Below are 18,525 nucleotides of genomic sequence, written 5' to 3'. Positions count from 1 at the left end.
TCTTTTATTTACCCCCAACGCAATTCTCTCGGCTTCTTCTGCCTCCCTCGAGGCTCTTCCAGGGAGAAAAATCATTGAGCTGATAGGATTTGGGGGATAGAAACTGAGAGAGGAGGTTTGATAGCTCCTGAGAGGATGTTGACACGATCGAAGAGCTCTCTCGGTTTTAGAAGCTTCCTATCCTGTCTCCTTTGTTGTTAATTCTGTGCCATCAGGAAGCAGCGAAAGCAGGGTAGGTAGGGCACCCGGTGACGTTGCGCTCCATACGTTTTATGGAAATATGCTTATAAGCGTGAGTGTGATGTAAGTGGAATATGCTTTATCCAAAAGGTCTTTTGTTGGGTATCCTAACAAAGGTTCTAAGCTACTGAAGATATGCCTCCTATTTGTATGCATGTCTCCTTCTTGTATCTGAAGCTGGAAATATGAAATCTAATTCTGAGGTTCTATTGTAATTATGCAAAGTGTGGGCCACTAATTGTGGTTTAAAACCTTTACAGCTCCCATTGACCCAGACAATTGGTTGTAAATGGTTTCTTGACCTGCAAATGTTCCTGTGTATGTGTGGGCCAAGCCAGGAAGAATAGAGACTTACAAAGACCATGATACTTGAATCCATCTTAAATCTGGTATTTTTCCATTAAGATTGTTCCTGAGTCTCTCCACAGTATGGCAACGTTTTTATGGCTTACTTTGAACAACGCTTCCTCAGGTCTTGTCCCTTAGTAGCCCTAATGTACTTGCACTGCGTTGATGACATCTTCATCATCTGGACCCACGAGATGGTGGCCCTTTAGTAATTCCACAAGGATTTCAACTATTTCCACCCCACCATCAACCTCAGCCTGAACCAGTCCACACAGAAGATCCACTTCCTGTACACTACACTGCAAATAAGCAATGGTCTCATAAACACCACCCTATACCGGAAACCTACTGACTGCTATACTTACCTACATGCCTCCAGCTTTCATCTAGACCACATCACATGATCCATTGTCTATAGCCAAGCCCTGAGATACAACCATATTTGCTGCAATCCCTCAGACAGAGACACACACCTACAGGATCAAGCAATACCCACAAGGGGTATTCAAGAAAGAGACTGACAGAGACAAAAGGGTACCCAGATGTCACCTACTACAAGACAGGCCCAACAAAGAAAGTAACCGACCGCCACTAACCATCACCTACAGCCCCCAACTAAAACCTCTCCAGCACATCATGAAAGATCTACAACCATCCTGAAGGACGATCTCACTCTCACAGACCTTGGGGGACAGACCAGTCCTCACTTACAGACAGCCCCCCAACCTGAAGCAAATACTCACTAGCAACTACTCACCACACAATAAAAACACTAACCCAGGAACCAATCCCTGCAACAAACCCCATTGCCAACTCTGTCAGCATATCTATTCAATCGACACCATCATAGGACATAACCACATCAGCCACACCATCAGGGGCTCATCCACCTGCACATCTACCAATGTGATATATACCATAATGTGCCAGCAATGCCCCTCTGCCATGTACGATGGCCAAACCAGACAGTCTCTATGCAAAAGAATAAATGGACACAAATCAGACATCAAGAATTGTAACATTCAAAAACCAGTAGGAAAGCATTTCAGTCTCCCTGGACACTCAATAACAGACTTAAAAGTGGCAATTCTTCAATGAAAAAACTTCAAAAACAGACTCTAATTAATTTAAAAATTTGACACTATCAGATTAGGCCTGAATAAAGACTGGGAGTGGCTGGGTCACTACAAAAAATAATGTTCCCTATGTTGATACTCACACCTTCTTGTCAACTGTTGGGAATGGGCTACATCTGCCATGATTGAACTGGCCTAGTTAGCACAGGCCCCTCACTTGGTAAGTCAACTCCCATCTTTTCATGTGTTGTATATTTATACCTGTGTACTGTATTTTTCACTCCATGAATCTGATGAAGTGGGTTATAGTCTCAATAGCTTATGCCCAAATAAATTTGTTAGTCTCTAAGGTGCCACAAGAAGTCCTCATTGGTTAAATCTGGATAAGTAATTGCTGATATAACTATTGTGAATATGTTTACAGTAAATGAAGGAGGCAGAAGTTAACTAAACTAACTATTGTGGGTAAGTTAATAGTAAATAAAGTAGGCAGGAACTTTCTGAACTGGTAAGATTGCCTTAGACAATCTGCAAAGTGATTGATGTGTACAAAATTTGCAAAGCTATTGGTCCTTACATACAAGACGCATAGATGTTGGTAGCTAGGAAAGATGTCTATTAAGTATGTAGTGTTTGATATGAATTGGAATTGTGGTATCACCTTGCACCTAAGCCCCCTGGATCTGGGCCTGGCCAGCATGGACAAAGAGCTGTTACATGCCTAATAAAAAAAACTTTAGTGTTGAGCTGGAGTTGAAATGAGATGGGTTTTTTTGGATCCCAGAGAACTGGATAAAGCATTCCAGAACTAGATGAGGTGTTCTGGATAAGCCGAGTGGAAGAGTCTTGGAGGGAATCCCAACAATGGGATCAAAGTTTCCCAACACAATGAAGTCTTCTGAATGTCATCACCCTGTCAGATACATATGAGAATCTTCCTCAACTCCTCCAGCAAGGCTTTGTTAGTTTGGGATTGCCAGATTAGCAGGTTGAATAGAAAATCTTGAAAAAAACTCCAGTTAACTTCAGTGAGAGTGTAACAAAGGCCATTTTTCTACTTTTCATCTGAAAAAATTCCATCACACTCTCAGTCATGTCTGTAGGGGGTGGAGTCTTCCAGGTACAAGTCATTACCAAAACATGGTAGACTGGGGATATTTGCTCACTTCTTTGCCACACTGATGCTCTGAGTTGCTTTGGTTCTGTTCATAAATACTATACCCCCGGCAAAATTGCATCTAATTTGCTAAATCTGTTTTAAACCTTCATGGTCTAATGAAGCGATTAATCACAGTGAACCAAATTCAGAATCCTGGTGGACCAGTTCAGTCGTTTTAGTAAAAATAAAATAAATAAATAAACAAACCCAACAACAATATTTGCTAACCAGGGTTTTATGTTTTTCGGCTGGGATATTGAAATATATTGAATGGAAGTTGAGTGCCTAACTCCCTTAAGATTTTTGCTTTATTTATTTATTTTCCCAGCAACTCCTGCCTGCTTGACTTTGTTCTCTAGGAAACTCTTGGCTTGTTATGCATATACCAGTGCCCCTCATGTGGTTCAGAGATTCTGCCCCAGAGGAGTCATCTAGAGAATGGAAATTGGTTCCTCCCTGTGATTCAGACTGAATATGATAAAAAGGTTCATTTGTTCCACACATTCAGCAAACCATCCAGAAGTTCATTCAATAGGAGCTTGCATCTCTCTTCTATCCTGAACAGACAGATACTCCTGCTATTTCCCTTCAGCATCCTTTGACACCAGTCATTGATAGTACTTCCATTACAAGGACGACCAAAGTGCCCCCTGGCTGAGCTTTGAGGGAACAGCATGCAAGAGTCACTAAGGGTAGGAGTTTCAAATTGCCTCAGACTCCTTTTGAAAAGCTCTTGATTTTGGAAATGCAAGTAGCCCTAACAGCCAATGCTTCGGAAACTTGTGTATTACCCCCAGAATTAAGGTAGGCTTCTAGACTAGGAGTTTCAAAACACAGCACATTTAGTAGGTGGCATAGGTTTCATAGATTCTTGAAGGTCCAGAAGGGACCATTATTATGATCCAGTCTGACATCCTGTATAACTAGGCTTGGAAAAATTCAAATTTTGCTTTTTTTTAAAATATATTTTTGATGGATAATATCAATGATTATTTGTAAACGTTTTTATGACTTTAAATTTTCACAGCTGTGGGAAATTTATGCGGGGCGGGAGGTCAGACAATAATTATGTAATGACAGTGGACATTGAGATTCAAAAAGTTTAAGCTTTATAACTCTTACAACACAAATTGTCAATGTCACAAGTCAAAATATACAAAGTAAATAGCCTTACATTAAACTCAAATGTGTTCTCAAGCAACATTTTTCTTATGTTGCCAAGCTATACATTTCTATTATCAACAGAAATATTTTTTCATTGTTTTGTGTGTGTATGGTGAAATTGACTTTTACTGACATTTACTGATAAAAAGTTGATACCTCCGAGTCCGTTTATGCAGCATTCATTATAGCTCATTTTATACACATTATAGTTTGACTCTCATAAATGCTCCAGCAGCATTTTTCTACCTTTGCCTATATCTAAATTTCAATGATCAATGGCAATATTTTTCCGTTGGTTTGCGTGTGTACATTGAAATCAATGTTCACTGACATTTACCGATAAAAAATAAATGCTTCCAAGAATATGTATAACATGTGCCAAAGAATCCCACCAAATGATTCCTGTATAACTTGTATGTGAGATATTGCAGATAGCAATGTGGGTTTTTTTTTTTAAAAAAAAACAGCCTAATTTAGTGGCTAGAACGACCAACTAGGACTCAGGAGACCTATACTTTACCCCAGCTCAGCCATTCACCTGCTGTGTGACCTTGGGTAGATGGTTTCCTCCCTTTGTTTCACCACATACCCTTTATTTAGCTTGTGAGCTCGCTGGACTAGGGCAGGGCTATCTCTCACTATGTGTCTGTACAGTGTAAATAGGGCTCTAATCTCAGTTGTTACCTTTAATTACTATGGTATTACAAATCATAGTGGACATGATGGGAAATGCCCAGTTGAATTGTTACAAGGCATATTGATCCCTAGATGTAGCTGCCTGTTAATGTCCTAGGATTCTAAGGAGATAACCTCCTGTCTAAGCTCCATTATGAGTGTGCCAGACATGGCAATTTCCTGCAATATCTTTGGGATACCTTACTGAATTAAGTTTAAGTATTTTGGAGGTCCATTGTATTCAGTGAATGGTTTCTGTATTATTGTGGGTCAGAATTGTATGCAATCTCTCAATGGGGGAGATGTGACAGGTGTGAGATGTAGAGGGTTCAACAGACTATATTGAAAAATGTGCCAGACAAGAACAGATTTTTGAAACAAAAGTGGGGGACTATATAGGGGGAGGTGAACGCCAATTCCTCACCTCCGGTTATGCAAATTCCCCATTTATACTTGTGCAAAATCCCAGCCATTTGTAGCTACACCCTGAGCAGTGTGCCATTGTCTGCTGATGACCTGATATAGGATGATAAGATCAAGGGCCCAAGATATCTGAAGGAAAGAAGGAACTTTTCATGGTTGTTCTGGTTCTGAATCAGTTATGAACTTGTAACCACAGGGAAAACCCAGTTTCTTTCAGGACCCCTTTTGCAAAAAAACCTAAAACACTCTGAGATCTGTGTTTTGCTGGAATGACTGCTTTCCATGAGGCTATTTCCCTTTATCAGATATACATAGTGTTTATCTGTGAAGAGTTCTTCACCTCTTGGGAACTGCTGAAAATAAATTCATCAAGGACCATGGTCAGATTTAACGAGCGAGAGTAAGGCACTTTGGAGTCCCACTTCAACATGGGTTGGAAGGTGCTTTTGCAACTGCAAAGTAGTATGATTAATATGCCTACTTTTTATACATTACTCTTATCACTGCAGTGATAGAAAATCAAATCAAATCTATCTATCTCAGCTTCAAAAAGAAATGAAAAATCCGTAATTATTTTGTCCCTTTTTACTATAAAATTATATCTGGATACAGAATGCACCTATGGCTGCAGAAAGAAAACTCTCTACCACAAAATGTCTGACTCCAACTCAATGTATTGCACTGGTACCAGGTTCTGCAACATAGAGTGGGGTGGAACCTTAAGCTGCTTTCACCTCCTGCTGCTTTGTCCTCTTCCTCCTGCAGGGATGGAGAACCAGACAGAGGTGAGGGGGTTCATTTTCCTGGGCCTCACCAATGTGAGGAGTCTTCAGAGTTACCTCTTTACCCTCTTCCTGCTGCTCTACATGGTTAGCATTTTGGGGAATGGAGCCATTGTAGCTGTGATATTGGCTGAGCCCCAGATTCACACCCCCATGTACTTCTTCCTGGGATATCTCTCCAGCCTAGACATCTTCTTCTCCACAGTCACTGTGCCCAAGATGTTGGCCGGCTTCCTCTCAGGGCACCAGACCATTTCTCTCACCAACTGCCTGGCACAGCTCCATTTCTTCCATTTCCTGGGCAGCAGTGAGGCCATGCTGCTGGCTGTCATGACCTATGACCGCTACATGGGCATCTGCAACCCACTGCGCTACACAGAGGTCATGAGCCCACAGGCCTGCCTGCTGCTGGCAGGAGTCACCTGGGCCACTGGCTTCCTGCATGCCCTGATGCACACAGTCATGACCTCCCAGTTGCACTTCTGTGGCCCCAACCGTATCCATCACTTCTTCTGTGACATCAAGCCCCTGCTGAGCCTGGCCTGCAGCAGTACCCGCCTCAACCTGAGCCTCCTCCACACCGTCACTGGGATTATTGGTGTGAGTCCATTCATCATCACGCTCCTCTCCTACCTCTACATCATCTCCTTCCTCTTCCTGAAGGTCCAGTCATGGGAAAGCAGGAGAAAGACCTTCTCCACTTGCACCTCCCACCTCACTGATAGCACTATACTATGGGACAACAATCTTCACCTACACGCATCCTTCTTCAGGAAGCTCCAAGAGAGAAGAGATGATCATCATCCTAGTGTACAGTGTCATCACCCCAGCTCTGAATCCCCTCATCTACACTCTGAGGAACAGTGAGGTGAAATACACCACCAGAAAGTACATCACTAGAAAACTCTTCCCTGAAAGAAACTAAATAAAATGACTGCTTCTTGTTTTGAAGTGAAAAGGAGAGACATTGACGAAGGGAATTATAATGTAGGGGATCTATCTTCCCCTACAATAGACTGTAGGTGACATTCTTGCAGTGACCAAGATGGAGATGGAAAAATGTCCTCCCAGGATTTCTTCATCTCTAATTGTTAGAAATTTGGTACATAGGTCACATTTGAATATTTATTGATTTATTAGTTGTAATTCTGGTTTCTTCACATTATTCATCATAAATGAAATTTCTTTCACTAGAAATCTCTTCTCTGGCTTGTATTCACAGCTGGCAACTAAACCTACAGTTGTGATCGAGGTATTTTAATGTCTGTGCAGCCAGCTTAAATGAGCCTAATTTTTAAAGCCCCACTGATTTGTTTCTTTTCCCCACACCCCTCTTCTTGTCACAACAATGGAGAGTTAAGATTTTTTTGGATGCCCCAACTGTGCATATAATAAACCTTGTGTGCTTATTTGTAGTGTCTGTCTTGGTACACTTAAGAATTGCAGTTGATCTTATGACATGTCTATATTTGTATGAAATTTCTGACAGTGGTTCAGCCCCAACTTTCCACCCCAATGTCCTTCTTCCTGGGCAAAACATCTTCTGTTCCACAGTCACCATACCCAAGATGCTGGCCAGCTTCCTCTCAGGGCACCAGGCCATCTCCTTTACCAGCTGCCTCACCCAGTTCCATTTCTTCCACTTCCTGGGCAGCAGGAAGGCCATTCTGCCAGCTGTCATGGCCTGTGAGTGCTACATGGCCCTCTTTAACCCGCTGCACTACACGCTGGTCAGGAATCCACAGGCCTGCCTGTGGCTGATAGCAGCCACCTGGGCCACTTCATCTCTGAACATGCTGATGGAACAGTTATGACCTACTGGCTGTGTTTCTAGGGCCTCAAAGCTGTTTCTATGACTTCTTCTGTGACATCAAGATCCTGCTGAGCCTGGCCTGCTGCAGCACCCTCCTCAACCTGAGCCTCCTCAAAATCATCACTAGGAGCTTCACACTGGGTTCTTTTGTCCCCAACTTCCTGCTGTATCTCTATTTAATTTCCTTCCTGCAGACCATCATGGGAAATCACAACCAATATCTTTTCTACCTCTACCTCCCAGCCCATGATGGTGTCTCCATGCTATGTACCAACTCTCCTGGGGTCTCCTCTGAAAGAAATATTATAGTCATCCACATATACAATGTTGTCACCCCAATTCTGAACCCCCCATGATCTATCTCTCAGGAAGGAGGAGGGGAAATTTGCCCTGTAGAAATTGCTGAACAGAAAACTCTTCCATGAAAGGACATGAATAAAAAAAAGACACATAAAACCCTTTAAAATTATGATTAAAACCTTTTAGTCTTTTTGGACTCCAAGATTTTAAAGTACACATTAGATTCCCCCTCTCCTCTCATTTTTTTTCCCTTCAGGGTGTCACTATAGGGCAGCGCTAAGTTTGTTTGGGTACCCTAATATCATTTCTTGCTATAACATATATGCATATTGTTTAACTTTCATTCTGAATTTCCTGTGGGCTTTTGGGGGGAAATAATATCTTGGTAATGTATTCTACCCTAAATTAAGGACATGTTCTCTAAACCTTGACTCCATCTTAATGACTGCTGATAGTGAAACTTTGCAGGATAATGATGAGGCAATTGCCATGAACCATACAAAAATGATTATTCATATATTTCCTGTATGCAAAATTTCATTGTTTTAACTAGATGGGAAGTTGGAAAAAATTATGATAGGGCAGAGTTAAGGTTATTTTGGTGGCTTAACTGTGCATTTTCATTCCTTAATATGTTTGGATTTAAGTTGAACCTTAACTTGGAAGTTCTTCGGTTTTAACACTTAATTTTGTATAATTACAATATCCCTGCAGTGCATTTTACCCAAATTTACTGATGTAAAATGTTATATCTGTTTTAACACCGATTTTATGTGGTACTTGCAAAGGGAAGATGGCAATGGAATATATAACTGCAGCAGCCAGTCTGCATTGGACAATGAAAAACAGGTTGCAGGAGACAAACCTGGCTCTTGAACAAAACGAAAAGTTTGCAATGAACTATGTAATGTAAGAGAAAAATCTATGTTAGCCACTGAAAGATTGATTCTACAGGAGAACTCACAATGGCAAAAATGGATGGAAGGAGCTGAACAAATGTCATAGCAAGACTCTCTCATCTCTACTAATTGTGAGGCAACATTGGATGAATTATTAATTAATATTTATTATTATTACATTAACAACTTTAGGCATCAAATGAGATCAGAACCCCAACACCTTGGAAAAGTAAAAAAAAAATATATATAGTGGTAGCCAGTCCCTGCCCCCGAGAGACCTTCCAAAGTAAAGTGTTTCAGAGGAAAATATGAGATTTAGGCAACCATGGGCTAGATACACTAGAGAACTTACGTGCGATGTTAGGCACCTAAATCCCAGAATCAGGCCCCACTGGGAATCACAAAACCCTGCTCAGCTACCTCCAAATGCTGTGGGTGCCTCAACTCTCTTGGAACCTAATTTTTTCAGGAAAGAGTTCCCTAGGCACCTATGATTCTTCCTCTGAGCATGACCACTGGAGCCCCATGCCAGGTATCTGGACATTGAAGCCCCACAGTGATGCAGAAAATAGGGGAAGATAGTTGTTCCTTCATCTAAGCAGCCTGAGGAGCCTAATCTGGTAAGCCTGCTCAGAGCCCACCTACCAGATTAGGCTCCTTTAGGCAAGTTTAGGCAAGACAAAACAAACAGGGGAGAGGGGTGGAAACACAAAGGTGGATGAGTTCCCTTGATAAGTTTTAGACGAGTTGTCATGATACTCATCCAGCATGTGGGAGACCCCCAGTTGAAATCCCCCCTCTGCCTGAGGGGTAGAAAGGATTTGAACAGGGATCTGTCACTTCTGAAGGGTTATGGTATATTGTGATGTTGGGCTTCCTCAATCCCTCCTATATAATCTGTTCCACTGTGAATAAATAACAAAAGAATCCATAGGCCAGAGAGAGAGAAAGACCAAGCATAGGGATAACTCTTCAGCCTGGTGATTAGGGCACTCACCTAAGAGGTAGCAAATCCCCTACTCTCCCTCAGGTAGAGAAGGAACTTGAAATGGGGGTCTCACAGATCCCACATGAGCATCCTAACCACTGAGCTAAAAGTTATGAGGGAGCTCTTTCTCCCTCCACTCTCCCTCCAGCCCCCAGCTTCTTGCAATAAAACCATAGGCACCAAACACCAAGAGAGTGAGAGTTTGCAGCTGAGAATCCCAGCCAGAGGGAGGCACCTCCCCACATCCTGGACATAGGTGCCTATCTCTAGGAGTGGTGAGGGGCTTAGGACACAACCCTCTTCTTGGAATCTCCCATTGGCTAGTTTAGGCAAGGAGCCAGCTATCATGCTGACTTTTTTGAATCCCATTGTGAGGCACCATAGAATCATAAAATCATAGGACTGGAAGGGACTTTGAGAGGTCATCTAGATCTCAGATTTTACAAGTGTACTCTCTATGCCATTATCTAATTCACCGGTGAAGATATTGAATAGTGAGGTGATGCAGTTGAACAAATCCCACTGACTTTTAGTGGGATTTTGCTCCTAAGTCACTTAAGATCTTTTGAAAAGCTTATCCCTAGTTACTGAAGAAGGCAAGAAATCAGGAAACGGGTTCTATTCTTGGCTCTCCCACTGGCTTGCTGTGTGATCTTGGACAAGTCACAGCCCCTATCTGTGCCTCTGTTTCCCTTTAGAAGAATTAAGGTACTGGTGCTGTACCATCTTTCTAAAGTGCTTTATAAGATGTGCATGCAGCTGTGCAGATTCCCTTGCTAGCGTAGCTGTTGTTATTCCATTAATCCAGGGGTTCCCAAACTGTGAGCTGTGGCCGAAAGATGGGCTGTGCCATAGTCTTGAGTGGTTTGCTGGCGCAGACATGGGGAGGATGGGGTGCATTGAGAAGCGGACAGCCACGGCATGGTGGCCAGCATTGGACTCTGCCCAGAGCCGGCGGAGCTCAGCACCCCCGGCGGGCAGTTGAGGGTGAAGAGATGACGCCAGGCGGAGGGCGAAGAGAAGGGGCCATCCCCAAGAGGTGGCAACTCCCAGGGCAGCCGGAGGAGGCTGGAGGGTTCACGGCCATTTCTGCTTTGAGTCAGCGCCTCCCGCAATCCATGGCTGCCGGACCTTCTGGATCATCAGCCCTACAGGCCTCCCAGGGACAATGCCGTGATTGTGTCCATCAGCAGCACAGGTGGGCCTCAGGGATAAAAAATTTGAATCCATGCATTAAGCAGTGGTGTAGGGCTGCTCTGAACAGAGATTCAGTGCTTTCTGTTAAAAATCATATTTCAAACACTGAATATTACCACCAAAGCCTGAAAAGCTTTTGACCAACAAATTTTCAGTTTCTGCAGAAAATAAAATGTTCCTGACATTGTTTTTGATAAAAAGTCATTTTTGTCCAAATTGTGTTAGATGGAAAACAGTGACCAGCTCTAGTGCTGAGGTTGAAACAGAGCCTGGCAGGAGCCAAAGAGCCTAAAGGAATTAGGCACCAAACTCCCAAAGTGTGGTAATGGAAGTTGGGCACTTGACTCCCTTTACCGCTTTTGAAAAGTCCAGCCTACATTTGCAGCATAGAAAATAAATCTGCCCTACAAGAATTAGATTTAAATTGCAGGTTAGATGGTCAGGGATGGTCTAAGTATATTTACTCATCCCTCAGCATGGGGGTATGGACAAAATGACCTCTTGGGGTCCCTTCCATCCCTACATTTCTATAACGCTATGTAAACAATTTTGGAACATTTTCATGCAAAGAGGTCTCACTCCCAAAGGGTTACAGCACAGAGATAATTAAAAATTGGGATCATAGGCAAATAAATTTCAATGGGAATTGGCCACTCGACTCCCGTGGGCTCCACTGAAAATCCCAGATATAGACAATTATTCTCAGCCTGTTTACAAATTGGATGCAAATATCTTCCAAGAAACTGATGAACAAATGTGGAAGAACTTTTGTGTTTTAATATGGCTGAATGTCAATGTATACATCTCAGAAGAAACAATGGAGGCCATGCTTACAGGCTGGGGACTCTGTCTTGGGAAGAATTGACTTTGAAATGATTTTGGGGGCACGAGGGCGTAATTAGCTGAACATTAGCTCCCAGTGCAATGCTGTAGGCAAAAGGACTAAAGTGAGCCAGGGATGCACAAGCAGAGGAATCTCGAGTAGGAGTAGAGAGTTTAGTTTACCTCTGTATATGACATTGGTGCAACTGCTGCGGGAATACTGTGACCAGTTCTGGTGTCCACCATTCAAGAAGGATGCTGAGAAATGGGAGAGGGTTCAAAGAAGAGCCACAAGAATGGCTAAAGGATTAGAAAACCTGCCTTATAGTGATAAGCTAAATAGATTGAGCTTTTGGAGTCTAAGAGAAGGTTAAGGTGTGACGCAGAGAAAGGTACGATGTGATCCACTGAGTGGAAGTTGAAGCTAGACAAATTCAGACTGGAAATAAGATGCACATTTTTAACAGTGAGAATAATTGACCACTGGAACAATTTACCAAGGATGATGGATTTTCCATCGCTGACAACGTTTAAATCAAGACTGGATGTTTTTCTAAAAGATCTACTCTAGGATTATTGTGGGGAAGTTCTATGGCCTGTGTTATACCAGAGATCAGACTAGATGATCACAATGGTCCCTTCTGGCCTTGGAATATAGGTATCTATGGACTCCCCTCTCTTTAAGTTTATCACTGCTTGCCTTTGTGAGGCACTGTACCTTAAAATAGCACCCTGTAACCCTCACACTCATAATTTGTATATGATTATGATATTTTGTACAGAGGATGCCATGTAAGATATCCAATGAGAGGCCATATGTTGAAACTCATTGTTCTGTCAAAATATCTGTATCATCATTGTATATGGAATTATGATATTCTGCTATATGGCTGATATGAAATGTGTTGTGTGTCTGGGAGATGCCCACAGCTAGCTATCCGGTGGCAACAAAGGAGGTGACCCACATCCAAACAGGCATTAAGCGACCATCACAAGCCATTGACTAGAAGGGTAATTGTTAACAAGAGGTTTACAATTCTGTAAGAGACAGTTGCGCAAGCACCACACAATGGGGATTGCTCAACTCTATGACTCAGTTGTGCAACCGCTCACCAGGACATGCCTAGGCCAGTATCTTCTCTGGGACATGAGATGAATTGAGAGTATAAAATAAGGGACAGTGGCATCCTGAGACCACCACTCTCCTCCCCCACCTATGCTGAAGGTAACAAGAATGCTGGGAAGACTAAGACTTTTAACTGAGGAGATTGGTCCCAGGCTGAGAAGGAGATTCAGTCTGTGTATTAAGAACTGTAGCCTGCCTGTGACATCCAGTGGGGTGAGAAAAGCTGTAAAATCCAAATCTTGTTTAGTCTAATAGAGTTTAGGATTTAGAATGTGTGTTTACTTTTTACTTTCTTAGGTAACTATCTCTGACCTTTATGCCTTATGTCTTTCTGTAGTTCAATTTATTTGAATGTTTTATCTTTACCAGTGAGTTTGTCTAAAGTGCTTGGGGAATTTGCTCAGATTACGAAGGCTGGTGCATGTCCACTATCCTTTGACAAAGTGGCAAACTAATTAATGAGCTTCAAGAGAAGGTCTTGAGCAGTGTAAGATGGTGCATTTCTGGGGTGCAAGACTGGAGCCTGGGGGTATTTGCTGGTGTCTCCCTCTATATAGCTCATGAGTGGCTTAGAGAGCATTCATGCAACTTCCTTGGGTGAGTCTCTGTATGTCAGTGGCTGACTGATAACAGCAGCTGGAGTGATAACAGCACCTGAGTGCTAACAGCTGCTTGTCACTAGGAAAGCATCATGAGAGACAGCCCAGGCTGGAGAGATAAGAGGGATGAAAATTTTCAGTTTTCCAGTTTTCAGATGGAAAATAAAACATTTATTGTAGGAAGGAGATTTTGGGGGGAAATATTTGTTTTGTTGCAAACCCAGTTTTTGGCCAGTAAGGTATACACCTTGAAACCTAATGGTGATGCTATCAATGCCAAAGACATCAACTATTTTCCTGCTGATAAAATCAACCAAGCAAGAAGAGGGCAGTCTCTTGTGAATGACATTTTAGTTTGAATTGTGAATGAGTAGAGCTTACATTGTGGTCAGAGCAGGGAAGATTAACACCACTCTTTCTTTTGCAATATGCACTTGGGAATGTTTAAAGAAAACAATTTTGCAAGCAGGGGTGGCTCCAGGTACCAGCGCAGCAAGCATGTGCTTGGGGCTACAAGCCATGAGGGGCAGCGTGCCAGTCACCGTAAGGATGGCTGTCATGCTGCTTTCGGCAGCATGCCTGCCAGAGGTCCACCAGTCCTGCGGCTTTGGCAGAAATTCAGGGGGGACGCAGATGGCACGGCAAAGGCAGACCTCCCGCAGGCATGCCGCCAAATCCAAGTGACCAGCGGACCACCCGCAGGCGCGCTGCCGAAAGCTGCCTGCCTGCCATGCTTGGGGCATAAAAAAATATTTACTGGTTTTTGATTAGTTCAAATGAGCATGTGAGGCTTTAGTTATCACTTAGTTTAAATGGAGTTAGATTGAAATATAGAGTTGGCCAGTGGAGTTGCAGCCTAGATTTCCATGGAAGTTCTCAATTTACACCATCCGAGTATCAGGCCCCAAACTGGAACAAAACCAAAGTCTCAAAATTTCTGACAAAGCAATTTTTTGGATAAAAACCTCTTTTTGGGTCAATAAAATATTCCATTAGGATAAAAAAATCTGCATTTTTTAAATTTTATACTATATTTGCTAAAATACAAAAAATTTTGAAACAGGATGTTTCTTCTGAAATGAAAAATCGCAACATCACATTCCAGTCAGGTTGAAATGGAGCTTTTTTTGAAATGCTTAGCAAATCTTGTCACAAAAATTCATTTCCTTTTTTTCAATGAAATTTTGAAGAAATAAACACTTTCCCATGGAAAGTTTCAATTTCAACAAAACAGCATTTTATTTGAAGAAAAAGTTGTTCCAGGGGTAAATTTTAGATCAGCTTTGCTCTCTAAGTACTTATCTGGCTCATCACTGCAGTATCTGAGTGCTTCACAGTCCTTAATAGATTTGGGGACAGATTTTTAGACCAGGTGGGATTTACAGATGTGCCTCACTTCCACTGATTTCAATGGAAATAGGCACCTAAGTGCTTGTAAAACCAGGATATGGGGCTTCCAGGACCCCACAACTTCCCACTTTGCTGCCTGGCAGGTTGCTGGGCCTTTGAGCAGTTTGTGAAGAGGTGGAAACATTTTGAAAAATCAAAACAAAAAATTCTAAATAAAATTTGGGAATTCCTGGTCTGTGGGAAATAAAATTTTTTTTTCCTTCAACGTAACTTTTCTCTTTTTGAAATTTCAGAATTTCCCACAGAATGTGAATTTGAGTTTCCAGCCAGTTCCACTACTGACAAAATGAATTCAGCAGTGTGCATTCACACTTGGCCAGTTGTGCTGGTGCATTGTGTCCACATAGCATCAGGTATTATTGGCAAAAGATGTGTGCCTATTTGGGTAAGGATTGGCATCCTTGTAGACATGCGGACTCACCCCTGCGGTACCTCCTGCTGGTCTGTTCCAGGAATTAGCTTGTGCCAGCTCTGGAGCTCCCTCTGCTGGCTGGTTATTGGCCTGTCCTCTGGCCCCGTGTCCCTCTCAGGACCCTGGTGCCCTATTAGCTGGGGTGCTGCCCCTGAGCAGTAACTCCTTTCTCTTTGGGTCTCTCCCTCCCCAGAGAACCCCCACCTCACCTCAGTATATGGCTGCTGCCCGTCATTGTCTATGCCCACGACCTGAGGCAGGCTACAGTATAAGCTACTCATCACCAGCAAGGTTGGGTTTGGACCTGCTGCCTTTGCCTACCCCTGGGCTGCCCTCTGCAACCCCCAGTACCTTTTGGTCTTGTGCTGGGCCGCAGCCTGGGCCTTTCCAGGTTAGAGCTCCCCAGCTCCTCTTCCTTTCCCCAAGCCCTGCTCTACGGAAGTACCCTGTTTTTAGCTCCCTACAGCCAGGCCCTTCTTCCTGTACAGACAGAGGGAGACTGTTTGGGCTTCTGGCTCACAGCCTCTTATAGGGACCGGCTATGGCCTGACTGGGGCATGGCCCAGCTGCGGCTGCTTCCCCAGTCAGCCCAGCTTTTAGAGCTGCAGCTCTCTCCAGAGCTGCTTTAAGCCCTGAAAGGCAGGAGCAGGTAACCATCCCTCTACAATCCCATTGTACTTTTCCCCACCTTCTGGCATGCTATCTTGAGGAACATTTTCACAATGAATTGTGGGATACACTCACACCTCTCAGGGAAATGTTAAACTGATAAGCACAGGTAGTCACACCCAACATCTGACTCTCAGAGTTAAATTAATTATTTCAGGAAGTAGACAAAAATACCATTTGACCTGCTAGCCCAATCAAATCTAATCAGTCTAATTTCAAACACACTCAGACAACTTTCCAAGGTCTGGCTACAGACTGAGGGTCTGATTTGCCTTTCACCTCACTCTGATGTAAATCAGGAGTAACCCCACTGGAGTCAATGGAGCTGATTCTGACCATTATGTAAATCAGAAAACCACCCCCTTCCACTCCCAACATAGGTTTCAGTGCCTTGTCTGTTACATATATACAAGGAAGATATATCTTTAAAGTATAACTCCTTACTTTAAGACACTTTAAGAAATCCTGTTGGATTTCTTACAGGGAAAATAAAAATCACTTCTAATACATATCTCCTTGTTTGGAAATATACACTCAGCAATGTTCAATTATACAGTGCTGAGGCTGCTGTTTTCTCAGATGACTTCTCCAAAATGGAGATATCTTCCCCCACCATCCTGATTTTGATTACAATGTCTGAATCTCTCTCTGTTGGTTGAAATGCCAAGTAATGCTAAGGGGAGTTCTCTATTCTGATTTGTCCTAGGGCCTCTGGGTGAAGTTATGAGAGGGAGAGAAAAAGCCATGAGACTTTAAGAAGCTTTGTCAGAGACGGGTCATCAGTTTATGCTATTGTATCTTTATCTCCAGAAGTCAGAGGACTGGATGAAAAGGCTTTTCTTCATCTCCTGTGTTGGTGAAGGAACTCAACAGCGTCCTCAACTTCAAAGAATTTTCACAGACTGGTGAGTCACCATTCTCCTGAAGGCTAGCAAAAGAGACAGCAGAACCGATATAATCACCATCAATGGCAAATAATATTGAAGAAGTGCCATAAGAGACACTAAGTTCAAAGGACTTTCTTAAGTATGCAGTCTTTATCCTTTTAGTTTTCCATTTTTGCCAGCAGGGATACATGCTAATATGCAAATAAGCATTTTGTAACAGCAAAGTATTGAGCGGAGGCAGTATGTATGTGAATGTGTTTCAGTATGTCTGGTTGAATCTCCTACACAAGTAATTTATCAGATTTTTAAATCAGACCTAAATTAAATAATTTTATGCCTTAAGGAGATCACACAGATTTGTAGATTCATAGATCTGTTCTGAGGTTCAGAAGGAGGTGAGAGGCAGATCAGTTGAAAGTCTCTGGGTGAAAATAAAAGGGTGAAAATACAGGGGTGATGTCATGATAGGGGTCAGCTATAGATCATGAAATCGGGAAGAGGAGATGGATGTGGACTCTCTAGAACAAATAACAAAAATCTCCAAAACATAAGACCTGATAATAATGGGGGACTTTAACTACCAAGACATCTTTTGAAAAAGTAATATGACAAAAGACAAAATAGTCAACATGTTCTTTGAATGTTTGGGGGACCACGTTTGTTTCAAAAGGTGGAGGAAGTAACCAGAGGAAAAGCCATTTCAGACTTGATTAGGACAAACAAGAATGAATTGGTTGAGAATCTGAAGGTTGAAGGTAATTTGAATGAAAGTGATCAATGATAAATGATAAATTTAATAATTTGAAGAAAAGGAAGGAGTGAGAGCAGCAGAATAAGGGCAATGTATTTCAAAACTCAAAGAAATGGGTAGGCAAGGTCCCATGAGAAGAAAATGTAAGGGAAAAAGGAGTTCCTGAGAGTTGACAATTTCTCAAAGACATAGTCCTGAAGGTGCTACAGCAAACTATCCCGATGTGGAAGAAAGATAGGAAGAATAGAGAGATGCCAATGTGGCTCCATCAGGAGCTTTTTAATGTTGTGAAAATGAAAAAGGAATAAAAAAGTGGAAACAGATTGCTAAGGATGAGTACAAAAGAACAGCACAAGCATGAGGGACAAAATCCGAAAGGCTAAGGCACAAAATGAGTTACACCTAGCAAGGGACATAAAAGGCACTAAGAAGAGGTTCTTTAATACTATATTAGGAGTCAGAGAAGGACAAAGGAAAGTGCAGGTCCTCTACTTAATAGGAAAGGAGAGCCAATAACTGATAATATTAAGAAGGCTGGGGTATTTAACGGCTAATTTGCTTCAGTCTTCACTAAAAAGCATAATGGTGACCAGATGTTTAAAACAATTCATATTAACAAGAAGGGGGAAGGAACACAAGCCAAAATAAGGAAAGAACAGGTCAAAGAATACTTAGATATGTTCAATGTATTCAGCTCAACAGGGCCTGATGAAATTCATCCTCAAGTACTTAAGGAACTAAATGAAGCTATCTTAGAACCATTAGCGATTATCTTTGAGACCTCA

At 42.3% G+C, this 18,525-nt stretch overlaps 1 pseudogene; it reads left to right on the top strand.

Moving 5' to 3' along the window:
• Window positions 1-7,681, top strand: part of LOC127032109 (olfactory receptor 12D2-like) — a 44,935-nt pseudogene extending 37,254 nt beyond the window's left edge.
• The last annotated feature ends 10,844 nt before the right edge of the window (window positions 7,682-18,525 follow it).

This window comes from Gopherus flavomarginatus, chromosome 12 (genome assembly GCF_025201925.1).
Source record: "Gopherus flavomarginatus isolate rGopFla2 chromosome 12, rGopFla2.mat.asm, whole genome shotgun sequence".
Lineage (NCBI taxonomy): Eukaryota > Metazoa > Chordata > Testudines > Testudinidae > Gopherus > Gopherus flavomarginatus.
This window is presented reverse-complemented; position numbering and strand designations above follow the sequence as displayed.